The sequence below is a fragment of the Carcharhinus amblyrhynchos genome, chromosome 15 (assembly GCF_965287045.1).
Source record: "Carcharhinus amblyrhynchos chromosome 15, sCarAmb.v2.hapA, whole genome shotgun sequence".
Classification (NCBI taxonomy): Eukaryota; Metazoa; Chordata; class Chondrichthyes; order Carcharhiniformes; family Carcharhinidae; genus Carcharhinus; species Carcharhinus amblyrhynchos.
In genome coordinates this window covers 65,233,344-65,254,071 of record NC_137338.1, presented here as the reverse complement: position 1 = coordinate 65,254,071, position 20,728 = coordinate 65,233,344, and the positions used below count along the sequence as shown (strand labels likewise).

General features: G+C 44.9%; 1 protein-coding gene across 2 annotated transcripts in view; it reads right to left on the bottom strand.

Moving 5' to 3' along the window:
• Window positions 1-15,212, bottom strand: part of LOC145353376 (E3 ubiquitin-protein ligase Midline-1) — a 255,742-nt gene extending 240,530 nt beyond the window's left edge. For both annotated transcript variants that reach the window (XM_080204088.1, XM_080204089.1), the window contains exon 1: window positions 14,945-15,212. The gene's annotated coding sequence lies outside the window, so the exon portion shown is untranslated. The remainder of the gene's footprint in view (window positions 1-14,944) is intronic.
• Window positions 15,213-20,728: the final 5,516 nt, after the last annotated feature.

Below are 20,728 nucleotides of genomic sequence, written 5' to 3'. Positions count from 1 at the left end.
GTACTTTTGGAGATCTTGATTGAGTGTTATTTAGTATGTGTACCAACAATCAGGGTATCAGAAACTATTTTGCAAACTTTGAAAAGGCACAGCCATCTCTCCAGAGAAGCCTATCATTTATTTTGGCTTAATTTCTAATTGATACTGCCATCTGTCTACGATTTCAAGGTTGTGCCAAGTCTATTGGTGAATTGTAAGGGGTAAGACAATGATAGCATCTTTTTTTGGGTTGATGGCAGCATTCCTCTTCTCTGAAAAGGTCATTCCTCTTCTCGGCCAATAGACTTTGTGAGAATAACTATTCCCAAAGTATGGACAGATGGTAGGGGTTTATGCTTGACCTGAGTTTGAAACCAAGTTGCTGTGTTTGGCCTGTGAATAAGGATATTGTTTAGTGCCCAGGCTAAGGTGGAGATTCACTGCAGACTGAGATAATTGGTGAATGAAAAACTCTTGGCCTGGATCTTGCCACCTATTTGTGATGCGTACACTGATTCAGGCATGAATTTGGCATGATTACTGAAAGGACGAAGAGAGAAGCCGCGAGAATATTTTTGGGGAGGGAAGCAATTGGTGTTCAAGAGGATGGTAACCATCTTCTTCATGGGGCACCAGGGATGGATAGTGAAGGCTGGCCTTGCCAGTGATGCTCACATAATCGATAATGAATTTTTAATAATGAACTAAGGTCGGTGGTGTTGTGGATGGTCTGGAAGGATGGCAAAAGTTGCAGCAGGACATAGATAGGATGCAGGACTGGGTGGAGAAGTGGCAGATGGACTTCAACGCGGATAAATGTGTAGTCGTCCATTTTGGCAGAACCAACGGGATGAACGAGTACACTATTAAGGGCAGAAGTCTGAGTAGTGTTGAAGAGCAGAAGGATCTAGGGGTCCGGGTCTACAGGACTCTTAAATCGGCCTCGCAGGTGGAGGAGGTGGTCAAGAAGGCGTATGGTGTACTGGCCTTCATTAATCGAGGGATTGAGTTTAGGAGTCGGGAGGTAATGCTGCAACTTTATAAGACCCTTGTCCGGCCTCATTTAGAGTTTTGTGCGCAGTTCTGGTCGCCTCACTATAGGAAAGATGTAGAAGCTATTGAGAGGGTACAGAGGAGATTTACAAGGATGTTGCCTGGACTGGGAGGCATGCCTTATGAAGTTAGGTTGAGGGAGCTGGGACTCTTTTCCCTGGAGAGACGAAGGTTGAGAGGCGACCTGATAGAAGTTTACAAAATGTTGAGAGGAATAGATAGGGTGGACTCTCAGAGGCTATTTCCCCGGGTTGAAATGGTTGCTACGAGAGGACACAGATTTAAGGTGCAAGGAGGGAAGTTCAGAAGTGATGTTAGGGGTAAGTTTTTCACTCAGAGGGTGGTGAGTGAATGGAATCGGCTGCCGTCAGTGGTGGTGGAGGCGAACTCGCTGGGGTCTTTTAAAAGACTTCTGGATGAGTATATGGGGTTTAATGAGATTGAGGGTTATAGATAGGTCTGTAGGTTGGTAGGTGTTGATGTGATCGGCGCAACTTGTGGGCCGAAGGGCCTGTTTGTGCTGTAGTGTTCTATGTTCTATGTTAACATGATTGTGGTTCTTGATTGTTGAAGCTGCTAGCTAGTGAAGCAATCCATTGAACAGCTTTTATATGTCATGAGCAAACACCATCCATAAATCATACAGCTAGCTTGACTGCCACACATGAATGTAGAACTGAATCATCTTTACAACATATCTATGTTTTAGTTGTTTCGTTATTAATCCTGACAGACTTTCATTATTCTGGTTTCAAGTGCTTCTGCAATCAAATAGATCTGATGTTTTTCAAATAAATCCTCACTTTGTATGACAGCCATGTAGTAAACCTGAAGGTTAGTAAGGAAAAGACCTGCATTTATATAGAGCCTTTCACAATGTCAGGATATTATGCTGCCAATTAAGTATCTTTTAAATGTCAATCTAGATAACACAATACCAATTTTTTCTCGTGCCCCTAACACTATAAATTAGTGCAGAGAGGATTCCCGATTCTCTACACTGGTAGAGAATCCCACCCTTCCACCTCCTCTAACCTAATTATAAGTGTGAGGGAAGTTTTTTTTTATATTTTTACTTTTCTGCTGGTAATTGATTCAGGGATGGCAGTTCAGGCTGTAAGCTGCATCTCCTGTGGGATGTATGTAGTGAGGGACTCCCACAGTGTTTCAGGTGATTTTACTTGTGGGAAGTGTGTTAGATTGCAGTTTCTGGAGGAGCGTGTAAAGGAGCTGGAAGGGGAATTAGAGGAGCTCCGTATAATTCGGGAAGTGGAGCAGGACATAGAAAGGAGTTATAAGGAGATAGTCACTCCTAGGAATAAGTCTTGGGTCACTGCCAGGAAGAGGGGCAAAAAGCAGTTGGGGGGACAATCCCCTGGGGCTGTTCCCCTCCAAAATAGGTTTTCGGTCCTGGAGGCTACAGTTGAGGAGAAATCAACTGGGGATAGCCAAAGGGAGCAGGTCTCTGGGGGTGAGCCTATTGGCAAGCCTCAGGTGGTTAGGGGTAAGAGATTGGGCCTCGTGATTGGGGACTCCACAGTTATGGGGACGGATAGGAGAGTTGGAGGTAAGGGTAGGGACTCTGGGCTGGTGTGTTGCCTACCAGGGGCTGGGGTCCAGGATGTATCGGACAGAGTATTCAGGACTCTTAGGGGAGAGGGAGATCAACCCCAAGTTATAGTTCATGTGGGGACACATGACATAGGGAGATTAAGGGAAGGGGATATTAAGCAAAGATTTATGGAGTTGGGGTGGAAACTAAAGGCGAAGTCAGAAAGAGTAGTTATATCTGGACTCTTGCCTGTGCCACGGGATAGTTTAGAGAGGAATAGGGAGAGGGAAAGTTTGAACTCGTGGCTGAGGGGATGGTGCAGGAGGGAGGGGTTCAGGTACTTGAGCAATTGGGGCTCATTCTGGGGAAGGTGGGACCTCTATAAGAGGGATGGTCTACACCTGAACCAGAGGGGAATCAATATCCTGGGGGGTAAATTTGCAAAAGCGATGCAGGAAGGTTTAAACTGATTCGGAGGGGGGGAGGGATAGTGAGGAAAGGGGGTGAAAGTGAGGGGGGCATAGTTGGGGAATGCAAGGCACGGCATAGTGGGGGTGGGGCGGAGCAGGGTTTGAAATGCGTGTACTTTAATGCGAGGAGTATTCGCAATAAAGTGGATGAACTTGCAGCGTGGATCAGTACCTGGGACTTTGATGTTGTGGCCATTTCTGAGACATGGATAGAGCAGGGTCAGGAATGGATGTTGCAGGTTCCGGGGTACAAATGCTTTAGTCGGAGTAGAGAAGAAGGTAGAAGGGGGGGTGGGGTAGCATTGCTAGTCAAGGACTGTATCACAGTGTCGGAGAGAAAGTTTGATGAGGACTTGTCAGTTGAGGTAGTATGGGCGGAGATTAGAAATAGGAGAGGGGAGGTCACCCTGTTGGGAGTCTTTTATAGACCTCCTAAAAGTTCTAGAGAGGTTGAGGAAAGGATTGCGGAGACAATCCTGGTTAGGAGTGAAAGTAATAGGGTAATTGTTATGGGGGACTTTAACTTTACGAATATTGATTGGAGTTGCTATAGTTCTAGCTCGCTAGAGGGGTCAGTGTTTGTACAAAGCGTGCAGGAAGGTTTTTTGTCTCAGTATGTAGACAGGCCAACTAGAGGTGAGGCTATATTGGATTTGGTGCTGGGAAATGAGCCAGACCAGGTGCTAGACTTGGAAGTTGGTGTGCATTTTGGTGATAGTGACCACAATTCGGTTACGTTCACCTTAGTGATGGGAAGAGATAGGCATGAACCTCGGGTCAGCAATTTTAGCTGGGGTAAGGGCGATTATGAGGCTATCAGGAGTGAATTAGGAAGCATGGATTGGATTAGGGGATTACAGGGACTGGGAACGTCTGAAATGTGGAGTTTTTTCAAGGAGCAGCTACTGCGAGTCCTTGATAGGTATGTCCCTGTCAGGCATGGTGGATTTGGTAGATCTAGGGAACCGTGGTGCACTAAAAGAGTTGAGTCGATGGTTCAAAAGAAAAAGGTGGCTTATGTTCGGATGAGATTGGAGGGCTCAGATAGTGCACTAGAAAGCTTTAGATTGGCTAGGAGGGAGTTGAAGAGTGAGTTGAGAAGGGCTAAAAGAGGACATGAGAAGAATTTGGCTGATAGGATTAAGGAGAATCCTAAGGCGTTCTATAGGTATGTCAAGAACAGAAGGTTGGTCAGGGCAAGATTAGGGCCCGTTACAGACAGCAGGGGGAAGTTGTGTGTGGAACCGGAGGAGATTGGAGAAGTATTGAACCAATATTTCTCTTCGGTGTTCACGCAGGGGGACATGAATATAGCTGAGGAGGACATTGGGTTGCAGGGGTGTAAAATAGACAGTATTACGGTTGATAAAGGGGATGTGCTGGAAATTCTTGAGGGGCTGAAAATAGATAAGTCCCCTGGTCCGGATGGGATCTACCCTAGGATTCTCTGGGAGGCTAGAGAGGTGATTGCAGAGCCTCTGGCTCAGATCTTCAGGTCGTCATTGGTCTCTGGTGTAGTCCCGGAGGATTGGAGGATAGCGAATGTTGTCCCATTGTTTAAGAAGGGGAACAGAGACTTTGCCGGGAATTATAGACCGGTGAGTCTTACTTCTGTTGTGGGCAAGGTTTTAGAAAAAATTATTAGGGATAGGATTTATAGCTATTTGGAGTGTAATGAATTGATTAGAAATAGTCAGCATGGTTTTGTAGCGGGTAGGTCGTGCCTTACTAACCTTATTGAGTTTTTTGAGAAGGTGACCAAAGAGGTGGATGGGGGCAAGGCAGTTGACGTGGTATACATGGATTTTAGTAAGGCGTTCGATAAGGTTCACCATGGTAGGCTTCTGCAGAAAATGCAGATGTATGGGATTGTGGGTAATCTAGGAAGTTGGATCAGGAATTGGCTATCAGATAGGAGACAGAGGGTGGTGGTGGATGGTAAATATTCATCATGGAGTACAGTTACGAGTGGTGTGCCTCAGGGATCTGTTTTGGGGCCACTGTTGTTTGTAATTTTTATTAATGATCTGGATGAGGGTATAGTTGGGTGGATTAGTAAATTTGCTGATGACACCAAAGTTGGAGGTGTGGTAGATTGTGAGGAAGGGTGTCATAGTCTGCAGGGAGACTTAGATAGGTTGCAGAGCTGGGCCGAGAGGTGGCGGATGGAATTTAATGCGGAGAAGTGTGAGGTAATTCACTTTGGTAGGAACAACAGATGTGTCGAGTATAGGGCTAACGGGAGGACTTTGAATAGTGTGGATGAACAGAGGGATCAGAGGGAACAGAGGGATGAACAGAGGTGTGTGTGTACATAGATCCCTGAAAGTTGGGAATCAAGTAGATAAGGTTGTTAAGAAGGCGTACGGTGTCTTGGCGTTTATTGGTAGGGGGATTGAATTTAGGAGTCGCAGTGTAATGTTGCAACTGTACACTACTCTAGTGCGGCCGCACTTGGAGTACTGTGTGCAGTTCTGGGTCCCCGCATTACAAGAAGGATGTGGAGGCGTTGGAGAGGGTGCAGAGGAGGTTTACTAGGATGTTGCCTGGTATGGTGGGGAGGTCCTATGAGGAGAGACTGAGGGATTTAGGGTTGTTTTCGTTGGAAAGAAGGCGGCTAAGAGGGGATCTTATTGAAACATATAAGATGATTAGAGGTTTAGATAGGGTGGATAGTGATAGCCTTTTTCCTCGGATGGAGAAAGCTAGCACGAGGGGGCATGGCTTTAAATTAAGGGGGGGTAGCTACAGGACGGATGTCAGGGGTAGGTTCTTTACCCAGCGGGTGGTGAGGGATTGGAATGCCCTGCCTGCTGCAGTTGTAAATGTGTCTAGTTTGGGGGCGTTTAAGAGATCTCTGGATAGGTTTATGGACGAAAAGGGATTGGTATAGGCTAGTGGGTCATTGTTTTTGTAACTGGTCGGCGCAACATCGTGGGCCGAAGGGCCTGTTCTGCGCTGTAATGTTCTATGTTCTATGTTCTATGTTCTATAAACAGTAATGCTGTATTATTGTAACTTTATTTTGATGCTACGTGTAATGCTAATAGGAAGCATTTTGCATCTGGACATTTGAGATGGTTGGAAAGACTACGGGTGGGATTTTATGTCCCCCCATGACTTGTTTTTTGGAGGCAGAGGCGGCTCTTGTCCAGCAGGAATCTAACTATAGCTTTACCCTTACACAGAAATGAAACCCACTTAAAAATATAGCAAGGCCAGAATTCTCCAGCCATTCACACCCCATCACCATTGCCAGGGAGAATGGAGAACAGAACGCAGCCAAATTTCCATTCACTTCAATGGGACTGGAGAATCCCAGCTGCGGATGAAGTCAGAGAATCCGGCCCCTTATTTCTAATATTTACCTGTACAAATATAAATCCCTTAAGCTACCTTTGGTTTCCTAACAAGAGATAATGGAAGTTGATTACCATCAATTAGGTCTACAAAATAATGATGGGTATAGATCAGCTAGCTAGTCAACATCTTTTCCCAAAGGGAGGGAAGTTTAAAACTAGGGGGCATAGATTTAAAGTGAGAGGGGAGAGATACAAAAAGGTCCAGAGGAGTATCTTTTCACACAGAGGATGGTGAGTGTCTGAAGTGAACTGCCAGAGGCCATAGTAGAGGTGTACAATTTTGTCTTTTAAAAAACATTTAGACAGTTATGTGGGTAAGATGGGTATAGAGGGATATGGGCCGAACACAGGCAATTGGGAATAGCTTAGTGGTAAAAACTGGGTTGCATGGATAAGTTGGGCCAAAGGGCCTGTATCCTTGCTGTAAACCTCTATGACTCTAAGATATTCAACCACCACAAGCAGCAATCAAATAATGACCAGATCATGTATGTTTTGTCTCGTTGGATGTGGAAGAAATAGTTCCAAGGGCGTCAGCAAGAATTGCCCTCATCTTCATAAAATGGAAGAACAGCACAGGAACAGTCTCTTTGGCCCACAAAGCCTATGCCAACACATGATACCTTTCTAAAGACCCTTTGCTTCAACGTAGTCCATATCCCTCTCTTCATGTATCTATCAAGATGCCTCTTAAACGTTGCTATTGTATCTGCTTCTACCTCCTCCTTCTAGGCACTTATCACTCTGTGTAAAACACTTGCCTCTCACAACTCCTTTAAAAATTCCCACTTTTATCTTAAACTTATGTCCCCTAGTAATTGATATTTCTACATTAGGATCTTTTATATCCTCCAGAAAGGGCATACAATTGAAAGACAGCACTCCACCATTTATGTCAGTTGCTTGAGGGATGAATATTTATGCTGCACTCCATGACAGGCTACATGTTGTGATCAAGTCACTAGACTTGGGCACTCTTCAAACAATTTCCTTAAAACACAACAAACCTGTATTTTAAGTGAAAATTACTGTGGTCCTCCTAAGAATAAAGTTAGGACTGTTTTAATTTGCACATCAAATGGTATTAAGTGGCTTGCCAGAATATAGACACTGCCGGTAAATTCCAGCTGCAAACAGCAAGGCAGACATATCAGGCTGCTGTGAATCTTCCACTCTGCAGTCCTGGTGACTCAGAAAACAAGAGGTGTCAGTTTTCTGAAACATCCCAGTGAACAAATGCACATTGTTTACGGACAGCCAGCCCTCTACTTTCCAAAAAAAGAGCCAAGTGCCTGGAAAAGGCACAGCTGCTTTAACTGATAGGGATATGATTGTATCCAGGCAACCATCCAAAAACAATAACTGGTGCTTTCCAATACATCCTGAGATTCTAGCTATGAATTTTCTCTGGGATTGCTCATGTGAGGGAAATTAAATTAGATTACATGAAAAATATAAAGACCACAGTGGAAAATCGCTCCATTTTAATTCAAGTAAATGGATTAAAAACAAAATGCTCAGAATCGGGGTTAAGGGAGACATTTCTGGGAGTTATGGCAAGTTGGGTATTTGTGATGATGAGTGAAAAAGAGATTAAAAAGAAAATAGACTTGCATTTATGGAGAGTAGGTTTCCTCCCACAGTCCAAAGATGTACAGGTTAGGTGGATTGGCCATGATAAACACGTGGGGTTACGAGGATTTTTTAAATTCATTTGTGGGACTTGGGTGTTGCTGGCTGGCCAGCATTTCATATAATCATGGAAGCCCTACAATGCAAAAGGAGGCCATTCGGTCCATCGAGTCTGCACTGACAACAATCTCACCTTGGCCTCATCCCCATAACCCCACATATTTACCTTGCTAATCCCTAACCTATGCATCCCAGGACACCAAGGGGAAATTTAGCATTGCCAATGCACCTAATCCGCACATCTTTGGACCATGGGAGGAAACCAGAGCATGGGAGGTAACCCATGCAGACATGGGAAGAATATGAAAACTCCACATAGATAGTGACCCAAGCCGGGAATTGAACCCAGGTTCCTGGAGCTATGAGGCAGCAGTGCTAATCACTGTGCCACCATGCCACCCCATCCCTATTATTGCCTGTCCCTTGTTGCCCAAGAGCAGTTAAAAGGTAATCACATTGCATGGGGAACCTGTGGATGTGGTGTATCTGGGTTTCCAGAAGGCATTTGACAAGGCGCCGCACCAAAGGCTGCTGCATAAGATAAATGTGCACGGTGTTCTGGTTAATGTATTAGCATGGATAGAGGATTGGTTAACAAACAGAAAGCAAAGAGTGGGGGTAAATGGGTGTTTTTCTGGTTGGCGATCAGTGACTCGTGATGTGCCTCAGGGATCAGTGTTGGAACCGCATTGTTTACAATTTACATAGATAATTTGGAGTTGGGGACCAAGTGCAGTATGTCAAAATTCGCAGATGACAGCAAGTTGAGTGACAGAGCAAAGCATGCAAGGGATATAGATAGTCTAAGTGAGTGGGCGAGGATCTGACAGATGGAGTACAATGTTGGTAAATGTGAGGTCATCCATTTTGGTAGGAATAACAGAAAAATGGACTATTATTTAAATAGTAAAAAATTGCAGCATGCTGCTGTGCAGAGGGACCTGGGTGTCCTTGTGCAGGAATCACAAGTGGTTTGCAGGTGCAGCAGGTAATTAAGAAGGTAAATGGAATTCTGTCCTTCGTTGCTAGAGGGATAGAGCTTAGAAACAGCAAGGTTATATTGCAGCTGTATAAGGTGCCAGTGAGGCCACACCTGGTCTGTGGTCTCCTTACTTGAGAAAGGATATACTGGCACTGGAGGGGGTGCAGAGGAGATTTACTAGGTTGATTCCAGAGTTGAGAAGGTTGGCTTATGAGAAGACATTAAGTGGACTGAGGCTATACTTACTGGAATTCAGAAGAATGAGGGGAGATCTTATAGAAACATAAAAGATTATGAAGGGAATAAATAAAATAGAAGCAGGGAAGTTGTTTCCACTTGCGGGTGAAACTAGAACTAGGGGGCATGACCTCAAAATAAAGGGGAGCAGGATTTAAGACTGAGTTGAGGAGGAACTTCTTTACAAAAAGAGTTGTGAATCTGTGGAATTCCCTGCCCAGTGAAGCAGTTGAGGCTACCTCATTAAATGTTGAACAGTAAAGGAATTAAGGGCTATGTGAGCAGGCGGATAAGTGGAGCTGAGTCCACGGAAAAATCAGCCATGACCTTATTGAATGGCAGTGCAAGCTCGAGGGATCAGATGGCCGACTCCTGCTCCTAGTTATGTCCCTCTGGAGTCACATGTAGGCCAGACCAGATAAGGACGACAGATTTATGTCCCCAAAAGATATTTCTGACAATCAACATTGGTTTCATGGTGATCAGTGGAATCTTAATTCCAGATTTTTTAAAATTGATTCAAATTCCACCATCTGCTGTGGTGGGATTCAAACACGGGTCCCCAGAACATTAGCTGAGTTCTGGATTAATAGTGTAGCAATAATACCACTAGGCCATTGCCTCCCCACTGGGGATGGGACCGCCTCTATGCAATGCTCTTTCAGATGGCCTCTTTCTGCACTGTAGGGATTCTAGTGTTTAGCACACCTCGAGCGCTTTATTGTCAATTAAATATTTTTGAAGGGTAGTCACTATTGTAAAGCAAGAAAATTGACAGCCCATTTGTGCACAAGTTCTCACAAACAGCAATGTAATAACAAGCAGATAAGCAGCTTTAGATCAAGGCAAAAACATCAGCCAGGACACTGAGAATAACTCCCCTGTTCTTCAAAATAGTGCCATGGGATCTTTTACATCCACCTGAGGGAGCAGAAGGTACTTTGGCTCAACACTGCATCCAAAAGATAAATTAAAGCTTACACAGGCTGTGTGCTGATTTCTTTACAATGCCTGTAGTTGGCAATCTTTGTCTGTCGCTATGTCCTGCTAAGCCTGCACTGAATACCTCACAGCCTTCACTCAAAAACAGGGAAAGCCAGGACAGTTGCTGACTTGTGTTTCAGCTCTCAACAGATTGCAGCATTGAGAATGTGTCAGGTTCGATTCCTTTCCCACTGTGTGCTTATGAATGAAACTATGCAGGAAATCCCTACTCCAGCGCGAAAATAAAAACCCGAGGGCAAAGTTTTTGTAAACTGTTCATTGCTCCACAAGTAAACGATCTTTTTTGCAAGGGGTTCGGATTGAAAGATCATTTCATTGGAGACAAAACCTATTATTTGCAACTGAGGAAAGGGAGAAAAAAGATGGCTGTGTGTTTGTAGAAATGGAATCACTGAGGGCAGATCAAAAATTGGACAGGAATATCCAGAAAAGGAACTGTAGGATGAAATTGGGTACCTCACACCAAAGTGACCTGCAACCCACTTTCCAGGCTTGTCAAGGTTAGAAATTCAATGTTTTGGGAAGCAGTTTGTCAGCCCTTTCCCTCCTCCAACCCCAGTTAAAAACACTGCTCATCAGAATATACCAGGTCTGTGTTGAATCCTGCACAAGTTCAGTGGAGACTTATTCTTGCATTGATATCTTTCCCTCCTAGAGAGGAGCAACCGACAAAGCTGTGTATTGATGAGGATAGCTGTCTGCATATATAAAGAGCTTACATTTATCACAGTTACATCTTTCACAGCCTCAGCACGTTCCAAAGCAATTTGCAGTTATTGAAGTATTTTTCTGAAGTGCAGTCAGAGTTGTAATGTAGGAAAAAAGAAGACAGTCAATTTGTGCACAAACGCCCACAATCAGCAATTTGATAATGAGCAGATTTGTGCTGAACTAAAGTTTGGGTGCAGCCGCTGCAGAGGCTCAATGGGGGAAGGTCGCTGTCTAAGACCTTTTAGCCGTTGTGAACTGAGGGACTGGGAATTGTAAAGAATCCCCTCGGGCTGGATGACTCACAGTGAATGTATACAGTGTATACATTCACTGAATGTATAACATGTGTCACAATTGCATTAAAGCACCTCGAAAATGCAACTTGATCTGTGTAGACAACTTAGATATCTTTGCAGCATTTGAATTACCATTCTGAAATGTCTGTAATGTTTCTTTGACTGGATTGAAGCACCTCTGAGTGCAACTGGCTGCATACAGAGAACCTGAATATTGTTGCACTGTGTGAGATGGCTATTTTGAAACATTTTGAATGTTCTTTCAGATATTTTACAAATAAAGTATATTTCTGCAAAACAAAAATGTGTTTAGCAATTAAGGTTGAGGGATAAACATTGAATAGGACACTGGAAGAAACACTTGCTCTTCTTTGAATTGTGATGTGGGATTTTTTGACATCCACCCAAAAGGACAGATGGAAACTTGAGTTAATGTCTCAACTGAAAGATAGCACCTCGGCCAGCGCAGCACTCCCTCAGTGTGATACCAGAGTGTCAGCCTGGATTACGTGTTCAAGTCTCTGGGGTAAAGCTTTAAACTTTATTTATGAGTGTCACAAGCAGGCTTGCGCTAACACTGCAATGAAGTTACTGTGAATATCCCCTAGTTGCCACATGCCAGTGCCTGTTTAGGTGTACTGAGGGAGAATTTAGCATGGCCAACGCACCTAACCAGCACATCTTTCAGACTGTGGGAAGAAACCTGAACACCTGGAGGAAACCCACGCAGACAAGGGGAGAACATGCAGACTCCACACAGACGGTGATCTAAGCCAGGAATCGAACCTGGATCCTGGCGCTGAGGCAACAGTGCTAACCACTGTGCCATACTAGGAGGCTGGAGACTTTGGTGTGAAAGTGCCATCGATTAGGGGAGGTCGTGTCTCACTAACTTGATCGAGTTTTTCAAGGAAGTGACAAAAATGATTGAGGAGGGTAGGGCAGTGGATGTTGTCTACATGGACTTCAGTAGGGCCTTTGACAAAGTCCCTCGTGGCAGCCTGCTGCAGAAGGTGAAATCATATGGGATCAGAGGTGAGCTCGCAAGGTGGATACAAAACTGGCTCAGTCAAAGAAGGTCTGCACATTGTCTGCATCTTTAACACTTCAATAGCAGGTTACCTGCAAAAACTTGCATTCTAATCAGTATTCTGTAAACTGTGTGTGTCTTTATATGTCTTTCTCTGATCAGAACCTTCCACACACCTGATGAAGGAACACCATTTCTGAAAGCTTGTGGGATTCCTATCAAATAAGTTTGCAGATGACACAAAGGTTGATGGATTTGCAGATAGTGATGAGGACCATCAGACAATACAGCAGGATATAGATCAGTTAGAGACTTGGGTGGAGAGATGACAGATGGAGTTTAATCCAGACAGATGTGAGGTATTGCATTTTGGAAGGCCTAATACAGATAGAAAATATACAGTAAATTACAGAACCTTTAAGAATATTGATAGGCAAAGGGATCTAGAGGTACAGATACACAGGTCACTGAAAGCGGCAATGCATGTGGAGAAGGTAGTCAAGAAGGCATACGGCATGCTTGCCTTCATCAGTCAAGACACTGAGTTTAAGAATTGGCAAGTCATGTTGCAGCTTTATAGAAACTTAGTTAGGCCATACTTGAAATACAGTGTTCAATTCTGGTTGCCACACTATCAGAAGGATGTGGAGGCTTTGGAGAGGGTACAGAGAAGATTTACCAGGATGTTGCCTGGTACAGAGGGCATTAGCTATGAGAAGTTGGAGGAACTTGGTTTGTTCTGAATGAAATGACGGCAGTTGAGGGGCAACCTGATAGAAGTCTACAAGATTATGAGAGGCATGGACAAAGTGGATAGTCAGAAGCTCTTTCCCAGGATGGAAGAGTGAATTACTAGGCGGCGCAGGTTTAAGGTGCGAGGGGCAAGGTTTAAAGGAGATGTATGAGGCAGATATTTTGCATAAGTGGTGGGTGCCTGGAACCTGTAGTGGAAGTGGATATGGGAGTGACTTTGAAGAGTGTCGTGACAAGTATGTGAATAGAATGGGAATAGAGGGATATGGTTCCCGGAAGGATAGGGGGTTTTAGTTAAGTTGGGCAGCATGATCAGTGCAGGCTTGGAGGGCCTAAGGGCCTGTTCCTGTGCTGTAATTTTCTTTGTTCTTTGAATGAGCCACAGCTGTCTTTAGCTCCACCAGTATAATTTTGGATCCAATGAAAGCTGATAGATGAACAAAGGATCGATTCAGAAATACACCTCGGTCTGCTAGCAAATAAGTCTCTCTGTGGGCGAGGATATTTATCAAAGTATATTCTGATTTCATATAAAGTGAACTTTATGGATGGATCTGCCTCTCTCCATTGCAAGCCATTCTAAACTCTGTAAATTCTTCTGATATGTTTTTCCCCGTCCCTCTTTATAGTGAACTCAAACAGAGATAAGCTCCAGTTTACAGATGGGGTTATCTGTGGCGGGGGAAACTGGGGGAATGATCGTTCACACGCTGCTGCTCTTTCCATTGCCTGACCTCTGCAGGTTACCCAGAGAATCACATACAAGAGTGCCGGACCCTTTAGGGAAGACTTCGTCCAGTCACTCAGAAATCATATCAAACTGCCTAAATTGGAATAAGACCAGTTTGAAAAGATGGGGTGAAAGGAGGTGCAGTTTCAACTTGTTTCGCTCCCCTTAAACAAGTCAAATCTAAACACATGCACCTACCAAGCTATCTTTCCCAATCATTTCGTGCGGGCTGTTAATTGCGACAGACTGGATGAAACACCCATCTGTGACTCCAGACAACAAAATAGATAATTAACTCCAATACAGGCGAGGTATGCTGAATTTGAATGATTGCAAATCGCACTCCTGTTAGATCCAGTCTGAAGGAGAAAGTGCGACAATGGATCATTGCTACGGAGTAAGTGCCATTTAATTCTCACAGAATGCGGCCAACGTGGTCTTAAGTAACCTAAGTCATCTTAATCAGTTACAGCACGGCTGGATCGTAGGCTCCGAATGTCTCCCGAAGAAATAATACAGGAATTTCTGAGCACAGAGTTGTACTGTGGTTAACTTTTCAATGTCTGGCTGGCTACGCTGAGATTTATGATTTGTACGTTTGAAATAAGAAGTTAATGCTCCAAATCATCCCAGCTCTGAAATAGAGTTGAAAGAAAGTTGGACCTTGCAAAATAAACTATCAGTTTAGGACTCATGCCTCCATTTAAAATGGAGTAAAGCGACGGCACAGATCTGCTGTTTAAAATCAAGTATGCTAACGAACTGCTCTTTGTCCACTGAAGAATCTTTTCTGTTCCCACCAACCTACAAGCATGGGTTACCCTGGAGACACCGCACGTCCATTCGCCACACACAAGTGATCAAAGGGTCCAGACAACACAACAGAGTAAAAAAAAACTTGCCAGACTTCCTACTGGCTGCCCACTAATTAACTAACAGAGACTTAGACCAGTGATTCCATTCAACTCGCAGCAATGTTCACTGTTCTGCAAGAAAAAAAGTGCTTCAGTGGCAAGGCAAAAAAAAAAATCAAATGGCAAAGCTTTCAAACAGGCCAAAGAGTTGTGCCACAGTTGGTTAGAATGATCGTACCTGCTTCATCTTCAGAATCCCATTATCCACAGTGCACGGAGAAGTCTGCAGTCAACAATTTAAAAAAAACTTGGCACAAGGGGGAGGGTTAAATCCATTCACTGTACCCCCACACAAACACATACACAGAGATCTATCAGCTTCTTTGTTTAAACTTTGCGCTGGGAAATCGCTCCATGCTAATTTGACCAGATGATAACCGCACTCTCCCCTTCTGGTCTGTGAGAGCAAGTTAGCAGGAGGGGGACATATCTGCCTGCTTCCTTCGTTCATGTAAACCAAGCTCTGATCAGCTGCAGGGAGCTGGAGGAGGCTGTGATTGAGACTCGCCAATCAGGCGCAGGGGGAGGAGGCTAACATGTCTACACTGGGATTAGGGAAGGTTTTATAGGTATTTCAAGATAAAGGGCAACTGGGATCAAAGGCTAGCAAAAGAGGAGGGGATATGGTAAATTGCTCTATCTCTGCCTTTATAGCTGAAATGTGTTTCAAACCATCTCTAAGATGAAGACAAAACAACAGACCGGCCTGTGGCAGGACTTTGAAAGTCTGTGGTTCTGGATCAATTGCTGATACATAGGGTGAACAGTCTTGGGGGCCTGGTCGGGAACCCCGGGCATAGCCTTCCTTTTATTTTTTCCCTGCCTCCAAATCCTTTGATTAAATTTACCAAGTGAAAAGCATTAGCAGGTGGTTGAACCATGAAGATGGAACTAAAATTACACCGTCATCGTCCCCGGGAGGAATGTCCAAAGTGTCACAGGCCGTCTCAAAGTTAATGTGATCACCAGTTCACAACTGTTAACAGCCACAACTCACATGAAAAAAAGAAAATATTGGTTCAGTTGGGAAAATATTGGGTTCCTGATTCCATTCAACATAGAGGTTTACAGCACGGAAAAAGGCCCTTCGGCCCAACTTGTCCATGCCGCCCTTTCTTTTTTAAAATCCCTAAACTAATCCCAATTGCCTGCATTTGGCCCATATCCCTCTGTACCCATAATACCCATGTAACTATCTAAATGCTTCTACGACTACCTCTGGCAGCTTGTTCCAGAACTCACACACACACGGATTCACACTGGACTATGTACAATCCCTTAGATACTGATTCACATTGGGGTACAGTCCCACAAACATGGATTCAAATTGGGGTACAGTCGCAAAGACATGATTCACACCGGGGTACAGTCCCACAGACATGGATTCACATTGGGGTACAGTCCCACAGACACGGATTCACACTTGGGTACAGTCCCGCAGACACTGATTCACACTGTAGTTCAATCACTTGGACGCTGATTATTACTGGGGTACATTCCCACAAACACTGATTCACATTGGGGTTCAGTCTTACAGGCATTGATTCACACTGGGATACATTCCCATGGAAACTGATTCACACTGGAGTACAGTCCCACAGACACTGATTCACACTGAGGTACAGTCCTCCAGGAACTGATACATACTCGGGTATACTCCCACAGACACATATTCACACTGGGTATGTCCCACAGCCACTGATTCACACTGGGGTACATTCCCACAGAAACAGATTCACACAGGGGTGCAATCCTGCCGACACTGATTCACACTGGGGTATAGTCCCACAGGTACAGATTCACACTGAGCTATGAACAGTCCAATAGGTTCTGATTCACACTGGCGTACACTCTCAGACACTGATTGACACTGGGGTACAGTCTCACAGACACTGATTCTCACTGGGGTACACGCTCACAGAGATGGATTCACACTGGTTACAGTCCCACATTGGTGTTTGTACAGTCCCAAAGACACTGATTCACACTGTGGCACAGTCCCACAAACACAGATTCAAAATTGAGTACATACACTCCCACAGACACTGATTCACGTAAGGCTACAGTCTCACAAACACTGACTCACACTGAGGTATGTACAGTCTCACACTGCTTCACACTGGGGCTACAGTCCCACAGATACTGGGGTACAGTGCCAGAGACACTGATTCACACTGGGATACAATCCCACAGACAATGGATTCACACTGAGCTATGTACAGTCCAATAGATCCTGATACACACCAGGGTACAGTGTCAGACACTGATTGACACTGAGGTGCGGTCTCACAGACACTGATTCTCACTGGGGTACACTCTCACAGATATGGATTCACACTGGGTACAGTCCCACATACACAGATTCACAATAGTGGTGGTACAATTCCAAAGACACTGATTCACATTGTGGCACAATCTCACAGACACAGATTCAGAGTGGTGTACATACAATCCCACAGACACTGATTCACACTAGGGTACAGTCTCACAAACAGTGATTCACACTGGGGTACGTACAGTCTCACAAACACTGATTCACACTGAGGGTACAGTCTCAAAGATCCTGATTCACACTGGGGTACAGTCCTAAAGACACGGATTCACAGTGAGGTACAGTCCCACATACACAAATTCACACTGGGTACAGTGCCACAGGCATGGATTCACACTGGGGACAGTCCCACAGATACAGAGTCAGAATGGTGTACGTACACTCCCACACACACTGATTCACACAAGAGTACAGTCTCACATCACTGATCCACACTGGGGGATGTACAGTCTCACAGACACTGATTCACACTAGGGGTACAGTCCCACAAATACTGATTCACACTGGGCTACAGTCCCAGAGATACTGATTCACACTGGGCTACAGTTCCACAGACATGGATTCAAACTGGGGTACTGTCCCACAGAACTGATTCATGCTGGGATACAGTCTCAAAGATACTGGTACACACTGGAGTACAGTGCCACAGTTACTCATTCACACCGAGTACAGTCCCACAAACAAGGATTCACACTGGTGTACAGTCCCACAGACACTGATTCACACTAGGGTACAGTCCCACAGACATGGATTCATACTGGTGCACATATAGTCCCACAGACATGGATTCACACTGGGGTACAGTCTCACAGACACTGATTCCCACTAGGGTGCAGTCCTACAGACAAGGATTCGCACTGTGGTGCAGGCTCACAGACATGGATTCACACTGGGTATAGTCCCACATTCATGGATTCATACTGGTGTTTGTACAGTCCCTCAGACACTGAGTCACACCGGGTACAGTCCCACAGACTGATGTGCACTGGAGTATAGAACCACAGAACCATAGAAAATTACAGCTGAGAAACAGGCCTTTTGGCCCTTCTTGTCTGTGCCTAACTATTTTTTGCCTAGTCCGACTGACCTGCACTCGGACCATATCCCTCCACACCCCTCTCATCCATGCACCCATCCAAGTTTTTCTTAAATGTTAAAAGTGACCCCGCATTTACCACTTTATCTGGCAGCTCATTCCACACTCCCACCATTCTCTGCATGAAGAAGCCCCCCCTAATATTCCCTTTAAACTTTTCTCCTTTCACCCTTAACCCATGCCCTCTGGTTTTTTTCTCCCCTAGCCTCAGTGGAAAAAGCCTGCTTGCATTCACTCTATCTATACCCATCAAAATCTTATACATCTCTATCAAATCTCCCCTCATTCTTCTACGCTCCAGGGAATAAAGTCCTAACCTATTCAATCTCTCTCTGTAGCTCAGCTTCTCAAGTCCCGGCAACATCCTCGTGAACCTTCTCTGCACTCTTTCAACCTTATTTACATCCTTCCTGTAACTAGGTGACCAAAACTGTACACAATCCTCTAAATTCGACCTCACCAATGTCTTACATAACCTTACAATAACACTCCAACTTATATACTCGATACTCTGATTTATAAAGGCCAATGTACCAAAAGCACTCTTTCAGACCCTATCCACCTGTGACGTCACTTTTAGGGAGTCCTGTACCTGTATTCCTAGATCCCTCTGTTCAACTGCACTCTTCAGAGTCCTACCATTAACCCTGTACGTTCTACTTTGGTTTGTCCTTCCAAAGTGCAATACCTCACATTTGTCTGCCCTACATTCCATTTGCCATTTTTCAGCCCATTTTTCTAGTTGGTCCAAGTCCCTCTGCAAGCTTTGAAAACCTTCCTCACTGTCCGCTACATCTTTGTATCATCAGCAAATTTGCTGATCCAGTTTACCACATTATCATCCAGATCATTGATATAGATGACAAACAACAACGGACCCAACACCGATCCCTGCGGCACTCCACTAGTCACAGGCCTCCACTCAGAGAAGCAATCCTCCACAACCAGTCTGGCTTCTTCCATTGAGCCAGTGTCTAATCCAATTTACTACCTCCCCATGTATACCTAGCGACTGAACCTTCCTAACTAACCTCCCATGAGGGACCTTATCAAAGGCCTTGCTAAAATCCAGGTAGACAACATACACGACCTTCCCTTCATCCACTTTGCTGGTAATCTCCTTGAAGAACTTAATAGATTTGTCAAACATAACCTACCATGCACAAAACTATGTTGACTGTCCCTAATAAGTCCCTGTCTATCCAAATATTTGTAGATCCTATCCCTTATCACGCCTTCAAATAACTTGCCCACCACTGACGTCAAACTTATTGGCCTATAATTTCCCAGATTTCTTTTGGAACCTTTTTTAAACAACGGAACAACATGAGCCACCCTCCAATCATCTGGCACCTCCCCCGTGCATACTGACATTTTAAATATGTCTGCCAGGGCCCCAACAAGTTCACTACTAGCCTCCCTCAAGGTCCGTGGGAATACCCTGTCCGGTCCTGGGGATTTATCCACTCTGATTTGCCTCAAGACAGCCAGCACCTCCTTCTCCTATAGTCCCACAGTCTCTGATTCGCCCTGTGGTACAGTCCCACAGACACTGATTCACACTGGGGTATGGTCCTAAAGACACCGATTCACACTCGGACAAGTTGCAAAGGCATAGATTCATAATGGGGTACTGATTCACACTGGGGTACATTCCCACCGACGCAAATTCACACTTTGGTACATAGTGTTGCACAGGTATTGATTCACACTGGGGTACACTCTCACAGACATTGTGTCCCACTGGGATACAGTCCCACAGACACTGATTCACACTGGGGTACAGTCCCACAGATACTGTTTCACACTGGGGTACAGTCCCACAGACATGGTCTCACACTGGGGTACTGTCCCACAGACACTGTTTCACACTGGGGTACAGTCCCACAGACACTGTTTCACATTGGGGTACAGTCCCACAGACATGGTCTCATACTGGGGTACAGTCCCACAGACACTGTTTCACACTGGAGTACATTCCCACAGACACTGTTTCACACTGGGGTACAGTCCCACAGACACTGTTTCACACTGGGGTACAGTCCCACAGACACTGTTTCACACTGGGGTACATTCCCACAGACACGGATTCACACTGGGGTACATTCCCACAGACACTGATTCACACTGGGGTACAGTCCCACAGACACTGTTTCACACTGGGGTACAGTCCCACTGACACTGATTCACACTGGGGTGTAGTCTCACAGACATGGATTCACACTGGGGTGAGTACAGTCCCACAGACTCTGATACACATTGGGATACTGTCTCACTGACACTGATTCACTCTGTGGTTTTGTCTCACAGACACGGATTCCCACTGGGGTACAGTCCCACAGACACTGAATCGCACTGGGCTATAGTCCCTTAGACTCTGATTTGCAGTGTGATACAGTCCCACAGACTCAGATTCACACTGGGGTACAGTCCCACAGACACTAATTCACACTGGGTTGCAGTCCTAAAGTCACTGATTCACATTGGGGTATAGTCCCACAGTTACTGATTCACAGTGGGGTACAGTCCCTCAG